Source organism: Sphaeramia orbicularis, chromosome 22 (genome assembly GCF_902148855.1).
Source record: "Sphaeramia orbicularis chromosome 22, fSphaOr1.1, whole genome shotgun sequence".
Taxonomy (NCBI): domain Eukaryota; kingdom Metazoa; phylum Chordata; class Actinopteri; order Kurtiformes; family Apogonidae; genus Sphaeramia; species Sphaeramia orbicularis.
The window spans coordinates 38,750,674-38,763,616 of record NC_043978.1 but is presented as its reverse complement, the minus strand read 5'-3'; positions in this window follow the sequence as shown (position 1 = coordinate 38,763,616).

Here is a 12,943-nt window from a genome sequence, read left to right as displayed (position 1 = left end):
CTCTACTCCTGTCTATCAGGGAATTTAAGGACACAGTATACGGCCAAATTACAGTCTTACTCATTTACTTAAGCATATTTTTTTCACTCAGAAGTTGCATTCTCAAATTAGTTCAGTCACCTCAACTCAAATTTACTGATTTATTTTGTTTGCAAAATGCCCCAACAGTTAGAACAAGAAAAGCACTTGGAGAGCGCAGACCTCCACCAAGACAGACCCCCCCACCCCACCCCCTCCGATCACCACCAAAATTTAATCATTTCTTCCTTGTGCCAGTATCAACATTTCCTGAAAATCTCCTGAAAATCCATCCATAACTTTTTGAGTTATCTTGCTAACAAACAAACAAACAAACAAACAAACACGCACGCACACAAAGCAAAATGATCACATTACCTCCTGGCGGAGGTGAAAATAGTAAAAATGCAACAAAAGCTTATAACTCCACTGAGCAACAGAATGTGAAGTCAGACTTACAAATTTTTTTCAATGAATCGTAATATAATAGATGACAAATAAACACACAAATGTGAATATGAGCTCATTCAACCTCATCCATTTGTTCATGCTTTACATTTGGGTGCTTTGATGAAACTGGGTTCATTTTGGTATCTGTCACTTTGCCAGCTTCTGAGACCCAATAATAAAAGAGAAATGTAGACATATTTCCCCCCAGGATGTGCCTCATGATGACCTCAGATAAATGCAAAACAAAACAAAAAATGTATATATACTGCTCTTAACCATCCCAAAATTAATTCATTTTTAATAAAATATTGGGGCCAAAGATTTGACCAAAATTTAGACAGGAAAAGCTACCGAGGTGTCAGTGCATTTGATCTGGAAAACATGGTTTAAAATGGTCTAATATACCACTATAAATAAAGACAGTGTTAAATTTGATGATCCTAGAGGTTTTTCTAACCCAGACATGCAAGTTTTTCATGAATCGACAGTCTCATTCCAGTTTTTGTGTGTAACCCATTTTGTCCACTCGTGTTACATGCAGAACCTGCCCATTTAAACACATATAAATCGCAAGTGATTTTCCAACAGTGGTCATTTTTGTGACACACTCTGCGTTTCATTACTGGTTTGATTCCCAAAATGTACCTGTGAGAGAATAAAAAAATATTAAAAAGAATAGTAGCATGTAATTTTTGTGTCCATTTTACCGTGTTACAGTGCAGATTCTTGTGTAAAAATGATATAAAAATGTGTTTTATCTGAAAAATAGTTTCTATTTTATCTCAGTAAATAGTTATTTTTAAAATAGACCCAAAGTGCTTCCAAACTTGCTTCATAACATTAGTCTACCTCTGTTTTGAATTTTTAGCCCCATGTCCTGTTTTTAAGTATTAATTTCATAGAAGCACCCATATAGCAATTACATCCTAGAACAGGAAAGCAAGCATATCACTGCATGAATTATATTCTTTTTTCCGGAGATGATTATCCAAGAGATAACAAACCCTGCTACCCTCTGTACTTTTTAACCTTTTTTAAATGCCAGGTTGAAATTAGATAAAAAAAAAAAAAAAAAAACTTGTGCATGAACTGTCATTGTCCTTTACCATAATTAGAAATATAAACAAATTCAGTAGGGTTCAGGTTTACTTTGCAGTGCGTCACATTTCTCCATATTATTTTAATCTTGTTTTAAAACATAGAAATGCTGAATACTGTAAATAAAAAATCTTCTTAACCTTTGTCATGGCTTCTTTAATTCAAGTTTACAAATAGTAACACAAAAAAGGTGACATCTTTTATAGATGGATGTAGCTAATACAGGACTTGTGCAAATGATGCTCATGTATGTGCATTGCAGATTAATAATTATTCAGTTAGTCATTACCTCCGCCAAGGAGGTTATGTTTTTGCCAGGGTTTGTTTGTTTGTTTGTTTGTTTGTCTGTCCGTTAGTGTGCAACATAACTCAAAAAGTTATGGACAGATTTGGATGAAATTTTCAGGGTTTGTTGGAAATTGGATAAGGAAGAAATGATTAAATTTTGGTGGTGATCGGGGGTGGGGGGGCCCACGGGGGGGGCCACTGATCAGCCTTGGCGGAGGTCTGCGCTCTCCGAGTGCTTCTAGTTTCTAATTGCAATAAATAAATAGTTTCTTCTTCTTTACACAGTTAATTAAATCCAGTGTATTAAGTGTTTTAATAAAGGGTGTGAAAATGTTTATGAATGTTCCACTGTATTGCTGAATGCAATGATAACATAAGTTGTCAAGGTTTTTTCAACTGAATTAGAACCATTTTGCACCGCTAAATCCAAAAATGACATCTGTTTTTCTCAATCAGGTCAGGTTTTATTTGCTAATTTGATTTTGAAAAATGTGATCTTCTCACAAAATTGATTACATTTTTGTGACTTTATCAGTTGGTTTTTTATATAGTTCTCACCCAAAATAGGTTTTAAGAGAAAAAAAAATCATTTTCTAACAGGATTCCTGTTAGGTACAATGGTGTATTCACTGCAGATGTAGCAGAATACGTTAGGCTTATTTTTGCAAGATCTTCTAGTCGAAGCCATTTCATTCACCTGTAATATTAAAAAAACCATTAATCATAAATTGGCAAAAGTGAAATCTTCAGAACTCGTTTATTGCAAGAAATATGAAAGAATTTTGTATCATATGATGTGAAAATGCCCATAAATGTAAGCAAAAATGTTAAAAAGCCAATATGTAGCATAGTTCAGAAAGTTGACCTGATTGAGCAAATTTAATGTGATTTTTGGATTCAGCACACCAAAATTATCCTAAATCAGCTCAAAAAACTTAAGCAATAAATTTGTTGTTGACCAGTGTAATCTTCATTACGTTTAGAAAACTGTAAATAATGAGCTCCAAATTGACTAAACTGCAGGGATACAAGGATAACTTGTTCCTATATATATACATACATCCCTGTCCTAGCAGGTGCTAATAGATGAGTTGGACTCAGCCTGCAGACGACAGAATGTCACTTCAAGCACGTCTGGAGTAAGTAGCAGCCAGAATTATCATTATAGCCTGTTCAGCTCTTTCCCAAAAAGGGAGCAATAAGCACAAGAAGTGCGGTTGCTGCACACTTCATGTTGTCTGTTCGATTGTTTGATCCGGGATAAAAGACACACGGGAAACCCAGACGGCTGTCTACACTTGGCTTCTTTCCAAAGACTGTCACTGTTTGGAAATGACTGGGAGTACCTAATGTCTCAGCAGTGTATAGGGAGGATGTCGAGAAGAATTTCAATCTGTAAAAGTAAGGCAGGGGTCCTACAGCACAATAGTAATGTGAGCAACAAAGCATAAATGAGCCCCTAAAGAAACATCTCAGCACATAAATCAGCTTTGGTGAAAAAGAACAATTGTACACAGAAGTAAGTCATCATGACACTGCTTCTCATGTAATTACACTGACAAAAGCATAAAAGCAGGGTGTGAAGGTGCCAAGTTCATCAATACAAAGCATTATTATTAATACAAAGTGTACGAAAATGTAGAGAATTTTTGTGGGAGTGTTCAAGTGTGGAGTAGAACTGCTCAAGTGCCTCTGGCGCTTAGCCATAGGGAATTAGAAAACACGTTCAAAGGGGCCGTGAAAGCTTTGGTCTTGACCAAAGACAACCGACAGGGGACAAAGGAACAGCCTTAACAGCAGGCTGGTTGTAGAGGTGATATATTTCAATAGGGAGGCAGTGAGGTGTGTTAAAATAAATTCTTGAGCAGAGACGAATGAGGAATGACTGGGAAAAATTAGCAGGAGAAGCTTTGTTGTTGAGCGGCGTGCCTTGGGAAGAGGTGATAAATGACACATGAAAGGGGAACACGTAGATACAGTAGTGTAGCAGCTGTTACTGGAAGGCTCTAAAAGACAAGATATGTACTATAGCGACATGATTTGCATGCACAGTCTTTACCATTTTGTCTTTGATTTAATACTGACTTTTGGGTTTATATGTAGGGGATTAAAAACACAGCTTTAGGATCAGCTGCAAAGAGCACATGCATGTTCTTTTCATCATGCATCATCACACCCAGTCACAACGAGTTAGGGAAATGTTAGCTGCAGGTTGTCCATGGAGCATACCAATAAGGATGAGCAGGAAACACCAGTATCAACAAATGACACAATCATAGTAATATGGGAAAGCAAAGACAGGTGCTTAAAGGGCTCCCAGCTCATGGCATTGGCAAACAAAGCATGATGAGCACATGTGAGGCATGAAATCCCAACATAAACACAGCCAGCGGGGCAGAGGTCCGGACAATAACGGGTGCCTTTGAGCTGGAGATGCAAATTCCCTTCATCACTATCACCGTTGATGCTCCTGTTGAAAGGTTCTAGAGGCTAAGATGTGACGACAGACAAGTACGTTTGACATTACGCAAGAACGCGAAAATCACTTTCTGTCAGAGAGGGCGTGCATGTTTTTGAAGTAGAGGCTGATCAAACCTGAAGTAATGCATTAAAAATCAAAGAGGTCCGAGGTCTGCTGTTGTCATCGCTCGTCACAGTAATGAAGGCTTGTTCAAGGTGAAAATGTGTCACTGAGATTTAACTATTCACTTTGCCACCGCAGAATAAGGGCTTTTAATGTTTGCTATCAGATGTTCTTGGGATCCCATTGGTCGCCTTCTTCAGGAGCAGCTCTGTTGGCCTTTCGCTGATAAAGGCGTTTGGGGTGTTTTAGCCTCAAATCTGTATTAAAACCTCGTATAGCTACACTGGTCCAACAGAAGAGAAACAACACTTCAGACTGATGTCTTTCAACATTTATTTCTCTCTCTGAGCACCAACATAGACACCATCGAAAGAAACTGTGAAAACTGAAAAAATAAATAAATAATACAGAATGTAAAATTAGGAATGCATCTTTCAGTCTTTCAAAGTCTCTTCTAATAGACAGGTTCCAGTGCAGCAGCGCATTGAATAAACATCTAATAAAGGGCCTGAAATACATCAGTGTCAAAGCAAAAGCATTATGAAATATCAACTACAGCACAAACAACAAACATAATGTACCGTTTTGCACCTCGTGACCCATGTGCAGCATTAACATCATCTTACAGGTCTTGTATTTCTGATCATGATCATTTTTTCTTTGAGAGTGAAATAGGTGCCGTAGTGGTGCCCATTTCATGAATGCACACATGCAACAAACCACATTTATAAAGCATTTACTTACACCGAACATTGTTGTAAAGGTATGTTTTATTTTATTTTTATTTTTATTTTATTTTTATTTTTATTTTTATTTTTATTTTTATTTTATTTTATTTTTATTTTTATTTTTATTTTATTTACCTTTATTTAACCAGGAAAAAGCTCACTGAGATTGAAAATCTTTTTTTAAGAGTGTCCTGGCCAAGACAGCAGCAGCAGAAGTTACACAAAATACAAATCACAACCATACATTAAATCTAACATAAATCATACACCCACTAAAAATATACATAACACACAATGAAGGTCAGTTCTAAAACTGGCTGTAAAACTGGTTATAACAGTTATAAAACACCATCAATAATTTAAAAGACACTAAAAGTATAATAATGATCCTTAAAAGTGTCTCAAAACAGAACCTGATTCATTCAATTAGAAAAACATCTACATCATTTTAACTCATCTTTCACCAATTTTGCTGTTTTTACAATAACAATGACTTGAAATCACGTAAAATAAACTTTTACAAGTATTTGGTATTTATTCAGTCTTAGGTTTTTGGTGGACTTTAATGAAATTGCAGTAGAAGGACAATGTTATTCATTCATGCAATACAACATTTAATGGCCTGCAGTAATCACATTGCCATCAAACTTTTCTTAAAACTCTTCGGAACATTTTGGGATCATTTTTTTGGGACACTGTGCACTGGACAGTAGCTTTAGTCTGTTTAGCAGATGCATTCAATACATGTCCAATAAAGTATCCAAAATGCATCACAGCGTCCAAGCAAGCGCATAACAAACTATCAAATACAGCTCAAACAATAAATTATCTCAATATACTGTTTTAGTTTTTATTGTTGGGCTGCCTATTCTATGTAGCACTTTGAGATCAGCTGAATGAAAAGTGCTTTATAAATGCAATTTATTATTATTATTATTATTATTATTATTATTATTATTAATTTTTATTTTTATTTTTATTTTTATTTTTATTTTTATTTTTATTTTTATTTTTATTTATTTATTTATTTATTTATTTATTTACTTTTATAATATACCATTTAGCACCTTATGAACCATGCGCAAAATTAACACCATCGTGCAACTGTTGTGTTTTTGACCATATCCATTTTTTCCCGAACCCTTAATGCCTTGGTGTCACTAATTTCCTCATTCAGGTCATGTGATGCACACATGCAACAAATCTTTTACAAATCTTTCATAAAGCATTCATTTATACCCAGCATTGTTTTACTGGTCTGGTTTGAGCTCACTGTTTATCAATTTGACTGTTTTTATGATGATATTTGTGACATTTTTTCAACTTTTTATTAAATGACTTTATAAACCCACCAAAAAATTCATTTTGAAAATCACATAGAAGAAAATTTTACAGGTATTTGGTATCTATTAGAACTTAGGTTTTGGGTGGATTTTAATGAAATTGCAGTACAAGGACAGTGTTATTCATTCATGCAATACAACATTTAATGGCCTTTAATAATTACAATGCATATGTTCGTGTATATTTTAATGATTAAAACAACATGTACCTACTGATAATTGCCATTAGGTATGTTTGAAACTTTTTTTTTTTTTTTTTTAACAATTTTACCTTTTAATTTTGAGAATTGCATACAATAAATTTTTCTAGTATTTGGTATTAATCCAGTTTTAGGTTGTGGGTGGATTTTAATGACACTGCAGTATAAGGACAATGTTATTCATTTGTTTAATGGCCTCTAATGATTACAGTGCATATGTTCTTGTATATTTTAATGATTAAATCAATATGTACCCACTGACAACTAGCATGAAACTTTTCCTGAACTCCTCAGAACGTTTTGTGACGTTATACCAGACATTCTATACAGTAGTTTTCAGTGTTAGTCTGTTTAACTGTCTATTCCAGTAGTTCTTTAAAACTCATTATAATGATTGGCCCATGGCAGCGAGGCACAGTGCAGCTGGGCAAGAGAAAATGAGGTTCTTTGAAGTTCCCTCTTTTGAAAGGCAACACAGATCGTTGTTGTTGTGCCTTGTTTCTAACCTGGGGCATGCTTTGAAACCATACAAAGGGACCAGGCTTATTACGGCCCACTAGCCTCCATACTTTACCCCTTTTTTTTTTTTTTTCCAGAAAAAATTAAGCAGTAATTGGGATTGCCAGGATCAGGATTTAGTGAACGTGATCACTAGCAGATGATCTTCCATGAGTCATGCAGATCATTTTTATTCTGCTTCCCTCTCCATTTGTAATATGAATTCATGCCAGTGTGTTGCTTTGTCTAATCCTTTATGTGAAAATGTGTGTAAATATGTATTTTCCGATGCCAGTGGAAGAAGCATTCTGGTATTTTGCAAGGAAAAGTTAAAGTTTTACATCACAAATCTTAACAAGCAAAACATTTTCCATGTATGAAAGTGTTATCCACGTCCATTTTTGAGTTGTGCTATAGGCTGTAGTCATTTTAACTACACTATTACCCATAAAGTTTTTGTTCTCGGACACATTCCTCCTTTTATTCCTATTTATACACATCAGTAATCACCTTTGATCAGGCACAATACTTACATACTTTATCTATGAAGAATAAATCACATTGTCATGATCATTTCATGAGAAGAGGTAAAAAAAAAAAAGTTTCATTCCAACTTTACTGGCAACAGTGTAATTAATTTTCTACAGTTTATTTAACTGACAGCAATGCATCACATTCTATAAGATCATCATGTATTTTTAGCATCATCGTCCTGCAGAAACTATGCGTCTGTAAAACGTCAACTTTTCATGAGCTAAACAAAAAAACAGCCTGGTGTTCAGCTTTGTATCCTGTGCAATCCAAGATGGTTTTAAAGGATTTATTTAGCTTTAGAGGGAGGACTGTTTTCTCATCCCATAAAGAAACACTTAATACAAACATTCAAAGCATTCAGTGATATGAGGTTTCTACTGGAAGGGAATGGAATGAAAATTGTAATGAGGAAAATAAAGCTGTCAGATAAACACAGCAGAGCAAACAGTAAAACATTTGCTGAAATATAGAGGAGCGTAAACATGAAGCTGCAGAAATGGAAATAGGGTACAAGTACCTCATATACAGTACTTATTATGTTGTACCTCTGAGTGGATACAGAGTGTATGAAGGAAAACTGGAGGTTATTCTTCCAAAAGTGTTAAGAGTTGGGTGGCAGAATGAGGAAAACAAGGATTCATGGAGCCCCTGGAGGCTGCTCCGAGGGCAGCTTTGCCCCATTTCTCATGGCCATGTAGGTTAGTGGGTAACGGAGTGATATTTAACCGATCCTAATAGATGCTGGGCGTCAGGCTGCGAGGCCTGGCGGAAACAGGAGCCCGTCTGTCTGTCTAATGTCAGATAAAAAGAGATGCTGTGCTGTCACTGCTCTCAATCATGTCTCCCTGAGCAAAAACACTGACTCTAATGAAGCGAAGCGCAGATACAGACTCTATAACCTCAGAGCTTTTAGAACAGATCACTGCTCAGTCATCCAATTTAGCCTTTTGTGCTTAAAATCCCCAATTAACTGTATTAGCAATTCATGAGGTATTTACTGTGCCAAACACATCACAGATTCATTTAAAATGACTTACTCAGATGCTATTAAGGATGTGACAGTCTTTATCATGACAGAAAATTAACATTCTTACCTTAAAGTGCTCTTGACAATGAGATGTGTTTTCTCTGGAACTAAAACAACTCATGAAAATGTGCTTTAAATGAACGCTATCAAGGTCCTCGAGTCAAAAGAAACAGTCAGTTAAATCAGAGAAAGAGAGAGAGAAACAGGGGGGAAAAATCCTGGGGAAAAATAAATAAATAAAGTGGGTGTTTTGAAGGCTGAAAATGTTCTGCTTTACACTTCAAACGAGCAATCAGTTGATGCTACTTGCCGGACAGCTATTTAATAGTCATGTTTATGGTGAATAAAGCAACAGTTTGTTCATTTTTAATAAATGATGACAACCCAAATATCCTCATAAAACTAACAAGTCTCATGCCTCATTAGTATACAGTTAGTTCAGAGGATTCAAAAGTATTCAGCGTGAAAATTAAAGTTTAATGGAATGAGCTTTTATTATGACATCTGCATAATTTGGGAGTCTTGGCTACTGTAGTGAAATAAATGACCAGTGCTGTTTTGTGCTCTCATCAAAGCATACTGTGGCTGTGGAAGGACTGCACAGACAGATTTACCTCCAACTCGTTAGAACACACACGAAAGAAAATGACCGCTGGGATCCAAAGACGGCGGCACAATTGTGAAAAATGCCCACTCGCCAAGTTGAACGATGAATTCGGATTAAAGCGGAGTCATGCAAATTTAACATAAAGTCTTTTTGCCGTCAGGAAAACAGACTCTATAGTGATAAAGGTGTATTTGCAACAAGACTAGGGAGGCTAAAATGCTGTGAAAGATTAATGTAGGAAAGATTTAGGAGTGCATAGAGAGTTCATATCACACAGTTTTGGCAGGAATTTTTTGACAGCAAATAAGCTTTTAAGGACTATATTTATTGGTCAGTGTAGTACTTTGTATGTATCTCCAACAGTGTTGTATAAAGTACTGGAAAGTCACGCTTGAGTAGAAGTACAGGTACCCTACCAAAACATTACTCTGGTAGAAGTTCAAGTCACCAACTGATATGTTACTCAAGTTAAAGTCTTTAAGTATCTAATATTTACCGTACTTAAGTATATCAAGTAGTCTACAATTAACCCTTTCATGCATAGTGGTCACTACAGTGGACAGCTGTTTAAAGGGATTCTCTTATATATTTATAGATTTTGTTGTTTTAGTTCCATATCAGCCAACACAGTGGACGCTTATGTATCATCCCATACACTGTAATTCATACCATTACTGTAAATTTGCTGTTCTAGATAAATCTGATCTGCACTAACATGTTTGACTGTAGAAAAAAAAAAAAAAAAAAAAGATAATTGTTATTAAACTAATTAACATTTTTTTGTCTCTCCATATTATCTATATGCAGGTATTGTTAAAATGTGAGAAAACATCAAATTAGCAGCATTAAAAATGTTTTTACCTCATAGTATATCAGTAAATACATGTTTCTTTACTTCTAAAATTAAATGCATGATGTCCAGCTGAGTGGACATTTTTGTAATTCCATGAAAAATAGGTTCATTAAAAAAATTCAATCACATTGTTTTTTGTTTTTTTTTCCCCATGCCTATAGAGGAATAAAAACACTCAAGAAAAAAATCTTGACTGAGGTTCTCATAATTCAGGCATGAAAGGGTTAAATGTACTCAAGTAATGCAAGCAAAAGTACAAGGAAATGTTAATAGGAACCAAATGCAGTCAGAATTCTGAATATTCTAAAGTTTATCCAGGATTTTCAAACATTCATTCATTATCTGAACCCGCTTTATCCTCACTAGGGTCCCTGGAGCCTATCCCTGCTACTTATGGGTGAAGGCGGGGTACACTCTGGACATGGCACCAGTTCATCGCAGGGCTGAACATATAGAGACAAACAATCACCCTCACATTCACACCTATGGGCAATTTAGATTAACTGATTAACCTGTCAGTGCATGTGTTTGGATGGTGGGAGGAAGCCGGAGTACCCGGAGAGAACCCACGCAGACACGTGGAGAACATGCAAACTCCACACAGAAAGGTCCCACCCCCATCGACTGGTGTTGGAATCAAACCCAGGACTTTCTTGCTGTGAGGCACGAGTGCTAATCACTGCACCGCTGGATTTTAAAACATAGTAAATGTAAAAGACAAGTAGTCAAAATATTGAAAATGGTGCCTACATCACACACTTCAAAAACAAGGTTTCAAAAACCTAAACAGGAGTAGGATACTGCTGATATTAGAAATGTCAGAATTAAAAAAAAAACTATGAAACTTATGTGGCACCTCAAAACATGGAGCCGGCATTACCCTTTGTAAACAAGGAATTCAAAGTCTAAACTATTGATAATAAAAACCAACCTGTTTTATGGCAAAGCTTCATTCAACTCGCCTTCACATTAACAGATATCTGACAGGTTGAGTGTGGACCGTCGTTTACAGTTGTTCATTATGCAATTAGGCCAAATGACAAATCATCTTCCTGACTTTGGTGCGGTAATCTCAGCAGTGAAAACACCAAATTTCCTTTCATTTATTTTTTTGTAACAAGTATATATTGTGCATTAAAAATGTATGGAGTAAAAGTATGCAAATGAGTTAGGGAATGTAGTGAAGTAAAATTGAAAGTAAGCAGAAAAAAATACTCAGTAAAGTACAAATTCTCCCAAAACATACTTGGGTACAGTAGTGAAGTACTATTACTTTGTTACTATACAACACTGATCCCCAGTAGATTGCTATGAATTGTGCTGATAACAGAATCATAATGCCAGTTCTTTAAGTTTCACTACATAGTTAAATGAATGGATCATAATGAAACATTGTTAGATACCCCAGCCCTAGTGTTGTAAATTCTTTTTTTTTATCCCTTGCAAACATAATTTTTTATGATATTTAACTCATAAAGACCCAAACAGCCACTGGCGACCAAAATCATCTACTGATCTAATTGGTTTAATACCTGTTTATCCACTAATCCTATCAATACATATAAATAATTGGAGCAAAAAGCAGTTTGTCATCTTTTCATGGTCATCAGATATGACCCATTTGGAAGTCCATCATCTTCTACAACAATAACTCACCAGTAAAACCCATGGAGTTTGATAAATGACAGTGGGTGGGATGGGTGCACTGGGTTTATGTTGAATTAATGATTTTTTTTTGTCAGAAGAGTTGCCTTTTCTTCAGTTTCCTCCGTTTTTGATACAATAATCCTCAACCTTAATCTGAGCTTTAATGAACATCTATATGATTAGTAAATTAAATATAGAAAAATACTGCATTTTCCCTGAAAAAACACAAAGACAGAAGATAATACTACAATAAATGGTGATAAATCACTTAAGAAATGTTAAATATGGACAAAAATCCATTTGGGAACTGCCACAAAATGAAAAAAACCCTGGGTCATTATGGGCTAATTGATCATACTAAATACAGACCATGTGAAGCAAAATATTGGTGAAGCTCATCAGTTTTGTGTTTGTGCGTCTAAGTCTAGAGTGAAGCAGCCGGGCTATTAGACTTCTAAAACCCTAGTTAGAGACACAAGGATATTGTGGGAGACATACATGATTGTCCAAGCCTCAGTTCTGGTGCAAGAAAAGCTGCAAGGAACAAAGTAACACCATTACAGTGTGCTAACACAGTGGGTAAGTTGGTTATCACTTGGGTGTATTCTGACTTTGGGTCTGTGGGTGGAAAGTCTGATTGCATCTTTGAGCTGGTCTGCAGCCAAAAAACATGTGAAATGGTAAATCTAATCACTCTAATATATTTTGCCCCACTCTTATTATATTAGCTTGTTAAACTAGGGTACAGTAGGTTTCAGAAAGGGGTAATCAGGTATAATCTGCCCATGTAACAGAAAGAAAAAAAAATCATCTTGACAACAGTGACATATGTCTGTTCTCCAAATGTCATTTATCAACATTCATGTCAGAAACAACAGGCCTGAGATACAAGAGCCTGTGGATGCTCCTGAAGTTGAAAAGAGCAACTTTTGTGTCTGAAAAAAGGAGGGAAGAATCCAGACTCTCACCTCTATCGCACTATTTCGGTTGAGATGCCGTTCTCAGAGTGCAATCACATCAGTGGGGCAGCTGTGCAGGTACACAATTTGGAGTGTTTGTTGACCTTAT